At 58.7% G+C, this 12,516-nt stretch overlaps 1 protein-coding gene across 12 annotated transcripts in view; it reads right to left on the bottom strand.

The window, feature by feature from the left end:
* The window catches only part of AHDC1 (AT-hook DNA binding motif containing 1), a 61,768-nt gene that overhangs the window by 21,488 nt on the left and 27,764 nt on the right, over positions 1-12,516 (bottom strand). The gene's annotated exons all lie outside the window — the stretch shown is intronic.

The following is a 12,516-nucleotide window of genomic DNA, read 5'->3' as shown; positions in this document are numbered from 1 at the left end:
TCTTTAATAACCATGGCCCTCCTCACGGCCCCCCTGCTTCCTGCCCATTTGTCTGCCTCCCTGAGTTCTGTCCTGGAGCCCAGAGGGGGTCTGGGAACGAGGCCTCACCGACAGCTCATAGGTTCTGGTTGCCTGGGAGTTTGTGTGTGTGTGTGTGTGATAAGAGTCTGGTTTACATACGTCTGTGAATGTTCGGCTTTGAGTGTGAAGACACCTGTATGTGGGTTCCTGGGTCTATTTAGCCTATTGTATGTATTTTTGCATATCCGTGTGGCTTGTGTGTTTAAGAGTGCAAATGTATGGGACTGGTGTGTCTGCTGGGTTCTGTGCGGTAGGCACGTGTGTGTGTACACCAGGCTGAGTGTGTACCTGGGTTTGGGAGTCTTCAGTTATGTGTGTAGGTTTGTGTGGCTGGGTCCATTCAGCTTGGTGGGTGTGTCCTGCTTAGCCTGTGTTTGCACACCTGTAAGAACACACAGGTAGAACGTGTGTTGACAAGGTGTGCCTGTGCGCACACACACTCTGCCTGGCTCTCTGCATCTCGCTGTGGCGGGAGCTGCATGGGCTCCCTGGACATGATAGGCGGGGGGCTGGGGGCGGGCAGCTGAGCCTCTGCTGTCCCTGCAGGTTTCTAATCTTGGGCCTACCACTGTGGGCATAGGTATCATTGTGGATCAGCTTTGCCGTCCTCCTCTCTCTGCTTTCCTCTGGGCATCCAGGACAGTGGGTGTGCCTGGTCACGGTGTCCCTGTAGGTCTGTCTCTCTATGGTCAGCGTGTGCTTGTGTCTATGCATGCATGTGTTGTGTGGCCTCATCCCTGTATGCCTGTGCACTGCTGTGTGTCTGGATGTCAGTGGGTCCCCGGGCTTATGTCACTGTATGTCTGTGCCAGTATAGCTGTGTGTCAGTGTCAACATGTGTGAGAGGTTTGGGTGCCTCCATTTTTGCATAGTATCTTTGTGTAACTGGCCAGTGCCTGTGTGTGCATGTGAGAGAGACCCTTTGTGAGACAGTGTGTGTCTGTGTCACTGTTTGTGTGTGCCTGCTTCCCTCCCCCCTCCCTCCCTATCTCCTGCTCTCTCTCGCTCTCGCTCTCTTTCTCTCTCTCTCTCTGTCTGTAGGAGCCAGACAACTCCCCAAGCCTGGATTAGGGACAATTTATCCACAGGCAGAGAAGGAGAATTCCAACCTGCCAGAGCCTCCCTCCTCTGATCCGTCCCCCCTTTCCCTGTGGTTGGGTGGGCACGGAAATGCAGCCCAGCAGCCCCCAAGCCCTCAGGGAGCCCCCACCCCTGCAGCTCCCAGAGGCCCAGGAGGGCAGAAAAGATGGAAATCTGGGTGGCTCCAGAACCCTCCGTGGGGGTGGGCTGGCGGCCCCCCGTCCAAGCCCCCACAGCTCAGCGCCTCTTGGCCCTGTTCTCCTACATATGGTGCTGGTGGGGGAGTCTGCATGAGGTATGCCTGGCCCTGGGGGCTGGAGGGTCTCAAGGAGCAAGAGCTACCCCCAGCCTCTCCCCAACCTGATACTAAATGAAAACTCCCCCCACCCTCTGAAAATGTAAATGGCAGGGGAACTTGCCACTGGGGGGGGGGTACAGGCAGGCAGGGACGGGGCGGCGGGGGGGGGTGGCGAGGTAGTGGGGAGCTAGGGCTGAGCTGGGACTGAGGCTCCCTTCACGGTGCTCCAGGCGCAAGGCAGAATCACATGTTTCCCATTAGCTGCTCTGGCCTCCTTGTTCAGGGGGTGTTGGCTGGGGGAGATTTGTTCTGGTTGCAGACACCAGCAGAGACCACACAAGAGAGAGAGGAAAAGACAGAGAGAAAGGAAAAGCCAAAGAGAGGGAGAGCGAGAATGATACACGGGGAGACATAGAGACACACAGAGGTAGAGAGACAAAGACAGAGAGACATAAGAGAGAAACAGAGTGACAAAAACTCAGAGACGATGGGAAAGGGGACGGGGGGGTGGGGCTGAAGGGACAGACAGGGGGACACCCTCAGAGACCGAGCATGAGGGGGGGAGGGGGCAGGCGCCCTTGAGGCAGGATACCAGTCCCAGGCCAGGAAGGACTGGGAGGGAGAGACCCCGGGAGAGCACGACAGAGATGGAAAAAGGAACGGAGAGCCAGGGGACCGGAGGGTCACAGAGAGCGGTCATGCCATGGACTGAAAAAGAAACGGCGCGTGGCTCGCAGGCCGGGGCTCAGGTGGGCAGAGGACGGGGCCAGGAGGGCAGGAGGGGCGCAGGTGGGCGCGCCGGGCACAGACAGGGCCCGCAGGCAGCGGGCTGTGGGCAGGGGGAGTGGACGCGCCCCCGGAGCTTCCCGCCTCCTGACCCTCCAGCCTCGGAGAGATAACAGGCCCGAATAGTGCTGACTTGCGGTTCAGAAATCCAATATCCTCCACGGCGCACTAATCGACTACCTGAGCTCCCGGCCCGCGCTGAGCTGCCCCGATTAATCCCGCGGCTCCACAGCCTTAATTAGTTTAACAGTTTCAGGGGCAGAAGCGGCAGGGAATAGGGTCCCCCAGGCCTGCGGGGACACAGCTCCCCTCCCAGGTGAACCCTGCACCTCCCCGGTTACACACCTGCCCCAGCCCCACAGGCCCCCTTCCACAGTGTCTGACAAACACGGGGCTCTTCCTCCCGGGGAAGAGCCCCAAGGGCTGGCACCTGGGTCAGAAGGTACAGCATGGGGGACAGGGACTCTGCCCATCCCACACTTGTCCCTAAGCTCAAGGCCTCTAGCACGTCCTCCGGCCGGCCCTTTGGCCCTGGGCAAGGCCCCACCCATGTGGACCCATACCACTGGGCAACACACTGTCTCCTCGGGGTGAGAGACAAGCTCCCAAGTTACTGTCAACCTCCCAACAGCATGAGATGATCACACATGTCACTCCGCACAACAGCATGAGATGGGCACATGGTGGCATCTCACACACACACTCCTGACAGTCAGAGAGACAGGCGTACAAGTCGGTGACAATCCTCCCAGCAGAATGAGCCAAGCACATAACCCGTCACTCCCCCAAAAGTGTGGGATGGGCACCTCTGACACCCCCAGACAGTATGAGACAGGTACACACACACCGCGCCTGACACGCACATACACATACACACACCACGTGAGACAAGCCTCATCCTGCAGGTTGAAGTAAGGGGCACTGGCCCACCCCACAGAAGGAGGCTGCCAGCGAACTCCACCCCTTCCACAGGAGCCCACCCTCCAGACTACAGGATGGCTACACGGCATGTCACCTCCCTGAGTGCTTGGGACAGGTGACAGCCCACCCTCCTCCCCCCTTCCCCATGGCTGCTGCTGCCTGGGTGGTGCTGTCCTCTGCCTGCAGAAGCGTCACAGCTCACAGGGCATGAATGTCACCCCAGCACTGCCAGAGCTGGGCACAGCCGCACGTTGCCCAAGTGACAAACACCACTGGCCCCAGGAGGAGGTGGAGGCGCACAGGGCTCTGGGCGTGACCTTGGTCCCTGGACACCAGGAGGCGAGGCGCTGTGGCCTCCCTCCCGGGTAACCCAGCGGCCTGGAGCTGGGGGAGAGGTGCCGAGAAGGAAGCTGCCTGGGCACACAGCCTCCTCCTCAAGTCCCCAGGCCACCTCCATTTCTTATTTAAGGTAGCTGGCGTATCTAGGCAGGGGGCAGGATAAGTGGAGAAAGGAGATCGCTACAGAGGCCGGCGGAGCTGGTGCTAAAAGGCTGCTTGGAGCGCAATGATGTGTGTGGGGGTGGGGAGGGTGTTGAGGGGGTCGTGCCATCCTGCACTTGAGGCCCCCACAGCTGCCAGGGGAGCCCCCTTCCTTTCTAAGGTCCTCCTCTCCAAACTTCAGGCCACAGAGCTGGGACAAGGAGGCCAAAGTCCAGGGACATGACTCACCCAGGGAACAGGCCCAGTCTGCTGGCCAGAGGGTGGTAAGGGAGGCCAAGAGCCAAGAGGCTCGGGTTCAAGTCTGAGCTTCTCCCAAGCCAAGCTGGGTGACCTTGGAGCAGCAGCTCAGCCTCTCTGGCTTTGGGGAATGAGGGAAGGGGCAGGGTCGGAAAGAAGCTGAAGCTGAAGACCAGCAAGCAGCACACGGGGGCGCAGGAGAGGGAGGACACAGGGGGCCCAGCCCCTGGCTCCACAGCTTCCTCTCAAGGGATCTCAGCTTTTCTGTACCTCAGCCTCTTCATCTGCAAATTGGGAACAACATGCCAGCCTCACAAGACAAGGTGGCACAGAGTGGGCAGCTGCTCAAGCAAAGGGAGATTCTTATTAAACAGAAGGGGAAATAGACTACGAGAGAAAGAGACTTGCTCAAGGCCACAGAGCATGTTAATATCATCTGAACTCGGCTTCTACCTCCTGGTTTCCCACTTGCAGTTTCTGCGAGATTATCTGAAGATCCGATGAGGGGAGATATTGGGGGGTTACTGGATACAGAGCTGTCCCACTGCCCAGTGAAGACTGAAGAATTTGATAGGAGTCTACCAAGGCATCTACACTTCCTACCTTGACCCTAAACCACACTTGGCCCCACCTTCAAACCTTGGCCTGGAGGGGCAGCTCTGAAGAAGGGAGATGCCCACATGCCCACGCCCCACATGACCAGCATCAGCACCAGTGCTTGGTGGACTGGGGGATCCAGGGTACAAGAGTGCCCAGGGTTTGTACAGGAGACCAGAGAGGGACAGGCCTAGCCCGAGGTCACACAGCATGACAGCAGCAGGGCCCCAAGCCCTGGCCAGGGACAGCTCCAGAGCAGAGTCCCTCCAGCCCCTGGGGGTGACTGGAGCTGGGGGGCCCTGGGGGACTGAGCAAAACGTGGCGACAGATGGCCTGCCGAGGCAGCGGCGATCTGGGCGGCTGGCAGGCATGCTCGCTCCCGCGCAGGGAAGCGGCTAATTTTAGCTGAGGCCTCGATGCCAGCTTTGTTCCCCCCACCCGCCCCACTGAGGGGGCCCAGCATGCCTTGCGTGCAACCCGCCTCCCCCAGGCGCCCCTGCTCCCCCACCTGGCCCCTTGGTGAGTAGTGCCCAGACCCCAGGGTCCAAGAACTGTCTGCCTGACCAGGCGCCACCACACCCAGAGGCAAGGGCTGAGCCCTAGAGGCCTGTTTCCCCATGACTCCAACTCCATTCCTTGAAGAGGGGAGGAGGGCCAGAGGCCTCTGCCCAGACTAGGAGGGAGGGCCGGACAGCAGGGGCTGCCAGTCTTGGGGGGGAGGCGGGGCACTGTCCTCCACCCAACATTTAAGGAGACAGGGCCCCGTTTCTACCCCTGTCCTGAGGCAAACTGATTCTTTTGTGTTGGCGCACCCCTGGTACTGGGGAGCAAGGGTGGCAAAGTCGCTCGATCCTTTCCTTGTTCCTGGTAACTCTGACTTTGCTCTGAGATCTCAAAGTACTTTATTGAAGTTAGAGATAGAACAAGGGCAGTGTCCCTTGTGCCACTGGAGGAAACTGAGGCACAGTCTGAGACACTCAGATCCCATGGAACAAGAGAAGCCTAGACATGCTCCCTGAGTTCTTACAGCCAGAGGACTTCTTGGGCTGGCTCAGCCTCTGGACTACCTTCTGTCCCAGCCTGGGCTGGGGGAAGGTAGGTTAGAAGGATGGGCCATCCTTTGACACCCGTGGAAGGGATGCGGGCTGCTCTTGTTTCCTGGGGCCCCACTCTCTGTTGGTCTTTAACCTTAGTCCCACTGCCACCCATCTCAGGCTCAATTACACATGCCCAGTGGGCACATCTGACCCTACTAGAAAGGGGCTCCTTTGGGCTAGCTCTGATGGGGCCCCCTCTTCCATCCTCTCAAGCAGAGGGGGCTGTGAGGAGAATGGCCAAGTGGGAGTCAGCGGAAGGAGAGTCGAGAGGCCAAGACCTGAAAGAAATCAATGTGTGGGGGGGGAGGGGTCAGGGAGACGAGAAAGAGAGGGAAGGGGAAACCAAGGCAGAAAACCGGATCCAGGAAAAGAAAGAGGAAGAAGGTGGGATGAGAGAAAAGAGGACAGAAGGAGGCTGAGGAGGAGAGAGAAAAGGAGGGAGGGGGTGAGAGAGAAAGAGAAAGCTAAAGAGAGAGAGAGCGGACATGGCCTAGAGGAAGGGAAACAGTGAGAGACTCAGGAAGAGAGGGACAGAGAAAAAGGAAGAAAAAGACAAAGAGGTAGAGGGACAGGGAGGAGGAGGCAGAGAGAGAGAAAGAGCAAGATTCACACAGAGGGGAAGCGATGGAGAAGGAGGCTGCCACAGACAGGGCAAGGCACAGAGTACCAGAGACCCAAGGCCCTGGAGACAGACTGAGGCAATGCACCCCAGGGTCAACAGAGACAGTCAAAGAGAATGGGGGAGGGAGAGAGGGGGAGACACTAAGTGATAGAGTGTGGGGAGAACAGCAGGAGGAGGCAGAGGCAAAGAGGGTGGGGGCGTGAGGAAAAGGAGGAGGAGGGGGAGATGTCCTCGCCAGAGCTGGGGGGGACAGAGGACAGAAATGGAATGTGGGTCTAGGCATGAGGCTCACAGATGCATCGGCTCCGGTTTCAGCTGGGGCAGTTGGCTGAGGGTGGGGGGGAGGAAGGAGCAGAGCTGGCGAGGAGGGGGGCCTGTTGCCATGGCGGCGGGCACGGCAGGGGCACAGTCTGCTGGCATTTGGAGCTCTGGGCATGGTAGGGGGCTGACTGAGGGGGAAAGGGATGGGGAGGGGGGTGATGAGGATGCCTTGCCCCTGCCCTCGGGGCTCTCCCAGGAAGAAAGTTTCCAGAGCGGGGACGGGGGATGCTGGGAGCTGAGGAAGGCTCTGTATACCACTGCACCCATCCCACGGAGGCTGCTGAGGTGGGGGTGGGGATGGGGGGAAGTGGGGGGCAGGAGCACCACTTTCTAGGCCGCCTGTGGGCACCCCAAGGTTCCCACCCATGCCTCAGGTTGGCCCCTGCGGACCCTCCTTCTCTGTCTCCTCCAGTCTAGCTGAAGATCCTCCATGCTGCTGCTGCTGCAGGGGCGCAGCAAGATTGTGAATTCAGGATCTGTAATCCTAACGCAGAGCCCAGGCCTACCGGGCTCCAGTTGCCAAGGCGACGGCGGGTCAGAGGGCAGCTCAGGGCGCCCGCTCCTCCAAGTCAGAATCCCAATTGTTAAAGCCCAAGAATAAACAGCTGAAGCGGCCGTGGGGGGGCCGGGAGGGGGGCTGAGGTCTGCATCAGCTCAGTGTGGTGTTGTCAAGCGAGATGTCACTAATTGTCTGAAGGAACGGGCTGAGGCAGCTCTTAACTGCTTCCGTGCCACCGGAGACACCTTGGCTGCCTGGCCCCATCCCCCGGGCCTCCCAGCATTCCAGCGGGCCTCAAGCTAGCTGGTGGGGGAAGTGCTGGCCCAGCATATTATCTGCCTCCTTTGAACTGAACCCCCACATACTTTGGCTCCCAACACTCTTCTTGGCCCAATGTGGGACCAGGATCTGCCACCCAAGCTAAATCCTTGTGCAGCCCAGTACTGTCCGCTTTTGGCCTGCAAAAGCCCTCCCAGCTCCCCCAACGTGTCCTCGTCCTCCTCGCAGAAGTCAGGGGTTCTGGCACAAAGTGTGAATTTAGAGGAGAAGTTCGACTTGGGGTTCTTCTGATCTTTGCCCCGCCCCACCCCCCAGTGGGGAAAGGGAAGCCCTATAGAATCTGTCAGTTCGACTCCCTACTCTTAGTCTCACACCAAGAATCAAAGAGGTGAAGGAGCCAGGAGATCTGGTTTCTAGCTCTGATTGTTCTGCCTACTCGCTAGGACTTTGGGCAAGGTACTTTCCCTCCACAAGCCTCTGTCTCCTCATTTATCATCCATCCTAGCACTCAGCAGTACCTATTCTGAGTCAGGCCACATCCATAAGCCCTGCCCAGAGCAACTCCCAATCCAACCGGGGGAAAGGGCTCAATAATACAAGGTTGAAAGCAATCAGAGATCCATCAGGTGAGACAGTCCATGAAAAACACGAAGCAGTGTCTGGTACACAGTAAATTGCTCAGTGAACGGCAGCTGGTGTTATTAGCGGTACTGGTATTGCCGTGATTACAGAAGGCCATTAAGAGAGCGTAGGAAATCAGAAAGAGATTTGTAGGGGGGTCGGTTCTGGGAAGACTTCCTGCAGAAGGTGGTACTTGGCAAATACGAACGGGTGAGCGAGAAGGTGGAGCGCTCCAGAAGACAGGAGGTCCTGTGAGGTTCTTCCAAGGGCGCTGCTCTCCAGCCCAGGGTCTCGGGCTCAGACTCTCCCAAAGCAGGAAGGGCGAGGCCTTCCCCGGACTCCACGCCCCATGGGCGGGCCCTGCCTCCTCCGCCACCTTCCGCAGACTCCACCCACCGCGCAGACCCCACCCACCGCGCCTCGCGGGCCCCCAGGAGCGACGCCTTAGAGGGGGCGGGCCGTCCGCGGGCAGGGCTCCGGGAGATTGGTAGCACCTGGGGTGATGTCATGAGGGGTGGAGCCAGGGCTTCGGGCACGCGGCGCCCGGGCCCGGGAGGGGGCGCCCCGCCAGCCTCGCCGCGCCCCTCAGGTGGGGGCCGGGGCCGGGGCCGGGCCCGGGCGCTGTCCATGGGCGGGGAGCTGGGCGCGGAAACAGGGGATCCCCCAGGGAGGGCCCTGCCCAGCCCCGGGCTGGACGCGTACAAAAGGCGACTTGTTCTTTCGCGGGATGCCTGCGCCTTCTCAAACATACCTACAGCCGCACTCCAGGGACAACTACACCCACACACAGCCGCACAAGACCCGCAAGCCCGGGAGTGGGGGGCTGTCGCCTGCCCCAGAGGACGGCGCTAGGAAGAACATTATCCCGAATCACATACTTACCCCTGCCACATCCTTAACATGATTCTTCTCACCCCCTCCCACCCTCAGTACCTAGATACACCCCCCGGCCTCCCCAGCACTTTGTCAAGACTCCTCTCCCTCATACCATCTATAGCTCACCAGCTTCGATCCAGGTCCACACCGTGGATGACCTTGGGCCGGTTACCGGACACAATGCTGGGCACATGGTAAGGCTCACTAAGGTTAACTTATTTCTGAATACTTACTCTGTACTGCGCTTCACAATTACCTTATATGGTGAGTACTACAGTTCCCCTTACGTAGCTAGGGAAACTGAGGCTGAGGCTAAATAGCTTGCCTAAGGTAGAGGCAAGCATTTGAACCCAGGTCAGGCTTGACTCCATAGACCATGTTCTTCTGAGTAATTACCACCTCTGCCTCCCATCACACCAACTTACACTCTAACACCCCACCACACACACACACAGCAAAGCCATCTCATAGTCAAGGTATAATTCTCCACCCTAAACACATCTTATTGTCACAATCTAGTATCAGACAGTTTCTCACACTAATCAGACAGCCCCCCCCATTCACCATGTGTTATGTGTTTGGGGGAGGGGGAGCCTCCCATCTCTAAGCTCCCCCCATCCCCAATGTTGGCCATCAGTCACTAAAAATGGGGCAGAAAGGGAAGGCAGGAACAGAGCAAGCTACCTCTAACCTTTCAGGTGGGCTCACCTTCACCTCCCCTGACCCCACTGCCACACTGGTCTGGGCACCTGGCCTGCAGCTCTCCCTGACCCCAAGGGCTTGGGCCCTCCCCCAGCTCCCAACTCCTGCTGAGAACAAGTTGAAAGGAACTCCTTCCTGGGGATGTCAAAGCACCTTTCCTGGGGGAGGTGGCTCTGTGATCCCCTGAGCCTGGCTGGGGCGAAGGATCAGGTTACTCTTTCCCCAGCTGTGCCGGGACTCCTTGGGGCTGACCTTTCACCTCATCCAGGCCAGGACCCAAAAGGGGCAGGAGTCCAGCCCTCACCTCCGGTTAACCCTCTGCATTCCTTATTTCTCCACTCCTCGGTCCCCACCAGGGTTCTGGAAGGTCCCAGGAAGCCCAGCCCGGCATGCCAGCCTTTCCCCACCCTCCCATCCTGGGGTCCAGTTTCCCAGAGAACTTTACAGAATGCTCCTCCCTGCCCCCTGCCCAAGCTGCCTGGCCCTGCCAGGATCAGATACCTCCGCCCAAGCAGCTGAAAATGACCTGGGCTATTTTCGCTCTAGGATCACGTTGCAAACTCCCCCTTAAGCTGGCAGCTTCCCACACCCCTCTAGACCATTGCCCCCCACCCTATACCCCTTGCAATTGACTACCAGGATAAGAGGGCCACTGGCCTACAGCTCCTTCGATGGGGAGACTGAGGCCATGAGGGGTCAGGCATAGGGGCAAAGAACCAGGCTTCCTGGGTCCTGCCCACGTCTCTTCCTACTGTCTAGTACAGTCTGCTCTGCACCCTGGATCTCAGAGTCTCTCACCCAACCCAAAACCCAACCACCCTTCCCCAAGCACCAGAAAGTCACCCTGGAGGCTACCCACAAGTCCCTTTGCTGCCCTGCATGTCAGAAACTGTCTCTGCCACACTCTTCTCTTTGTTTCGAACTGGTACCAGGACTGTACTTGTGTCACAGACATGTAGACCACAAGAAAGATTTTAGAAGAGTGCAAGCTGGGAGGTAAGGCAGGGAGACTAAGACCCAAAAGAGTGGAAGCTGCATTCAGGTTTTTTGAGTTTATATTTATTGCTCAATACTTCCATGTTCCCAGTAGCCCCTTGCCCCAGTCTCTCAGTCCCCTGCCTTCTGCCATTTCTTCAAACCCAACCCCCTCCAGGCCCCTGCCCCTCTGCCCCAGGTCCCAGCCCTCCTGGGCAGGAATGTGACTGGTCAGGTCGGGCTGACCACATGAGTGGCTGTAAGGTGACAGACCCCCATCCTCCCATCCCTCCTGCCTGGGGGAGCTCACATACCATGAGGGGGGGCAGCCTGCTGCTTTAACTCCTTGCAGCCTGGCTTTCAGGGAGAAAAAGGCAGGGGGGGCGTTGTAACTCAACTTCCTATGGCCACTCCCATAAGAGGGCTGCCAGGCGGGAGGAGAGCCGGCAAAATCTCCTTCTCCAAGCTGGAATGGGGCTATCTGCCCAGCTAGTCCCCAGTTAAGAAAGATTATTGTTTGCTGTCCCAAATGTTTACCCTCATCTCCCATGACATTTGGAAAAACAGTCACGAGCTGGTGCTGAGGGAAGAGAAGGAAAGGAGGCAACATCAACCCCAATCTCAGGAGCCCCCAGTCTGATGGAAGAAACACAACTCCGCCCTGGGGAGTCTGATGGGGGAGGCACAGAGGCTGGGACAAAGAGCTGAGAGCAGAGAAGAGCAGAGAGCTGCAGCAGAAGTGGGAGGAAGCCAGGGCAGGAGCACAGTGAGCCAGGTGGGGTCAGACTGGGCAGGCTTCCCGGAGGCCCCTCGGCCCACACCCCTTCCCTCAAGCTCTGGAATCTCGGGGGTCAGAGCTGAGGGACAGCCCCGCCCCCTGCTCCCCTCAGGCTCAGGAATTCCACCCGCCTAGGGGGGGTGGTCCGGCTGCTTCGGCCTCAGTCCAAGTTGGCTCCCACTGGACCGGGAACTGCAGCTCCTCCCTGAGCCCCCCCACCCCAAGCGCCTGGGCTGGTCCCATCCCGTCCCGTCCCCTCCCCCTCCCCGGCTGGCACGGTGTGTGCCAGGCGCTGGCGGAAAACAAACCCGCCGGGGTGGGTTTGCAGGGAGCGGGGTAACCTTGACACAGTTGCGGCAGTCGCTAATGGCAGACACACACTCCGCCTGTTCTGGGGGGACTGTTGCCGTTGCTAGGAAACCGGCAGCCGCGTGAATGGAAATGGGTCAGTAAACCTGGGGAGAGATAGTGTGACACTCGAACCACTGCAGCTGCTCCAGCCCACACCGAAATCCCTCCTCTTCAATATTTATCACTCCCGCCTGGGCCCTCAGCTCCTGCCAGCCCCTGCGCCAGCCTGGCCCTCAGCATCCCCCCACCCCAAGACCAGATTGGGGGTGGGGGGAGAAAGGAGATGGGGGTTGCTTATTCACTATCCACTCTGCGCCCCCCCCCCCACACCCCAAGGCGGGACAGAACTGGTTCTGGAGATTGAACAGGAAACAGAGTCTAATCCCGTGGCGGGGAAGGGGTTAAAAGGTCAATTCACGCCTGTTCCAGACTTAGGCACCGTGTTAAAATTACTGAGAGTGAGCGGACTCGCGGCTGCCCGCCTACCTGCGGAGGGAATGATTAAAACAGACCTCTCTCCCTGTGTCCTGGGGCCTCCCTCCATGTGACGGATGGGGGTAGGTGGGTAAAGGCACCCAAAACGTGGTCAGAATTCTCTCACAGTCGGCCAACACCCCCTAGGACAGCCCGCAATCCTCCCAGTACAACCCAATGCTTCCTTACAGCCAGAATATATGGTCCCAGTCCAACCTGATAGCGTCCCAAACGGCCAGGTGCTGCCTACTGCCCTTCAGCACCCTCCTGCACAGCCACACACACCCGCCCAGCACTGTCAGAAAAACCTTGTCAACACCTCTACACAGATAGCCCCCAACAGAATGGGGCAACTGCAATTCAGAACAGTGCAGTTCGACTCAACACCCATAAACCAGACAAACCGAGGCACAGGCAGAA

This window comes from Dasypus novemcinctus, chromosome 9, assembly GCF_030445035.2.
Source record: "Dasypus novemcinctus isolate mDasNov1 chromosome 9, mDasNov1.1.hap2, whole genome shotgun sequence".
NCBI lineage: Eukaryota > Metazoa > Chordata > Mammalia > Cingulata > Dasypodidae > Dasypus > Dasypus novemcinctus.
This window is presented reverse-complemented; position numbering and strand designations above follow the sequence as displayed.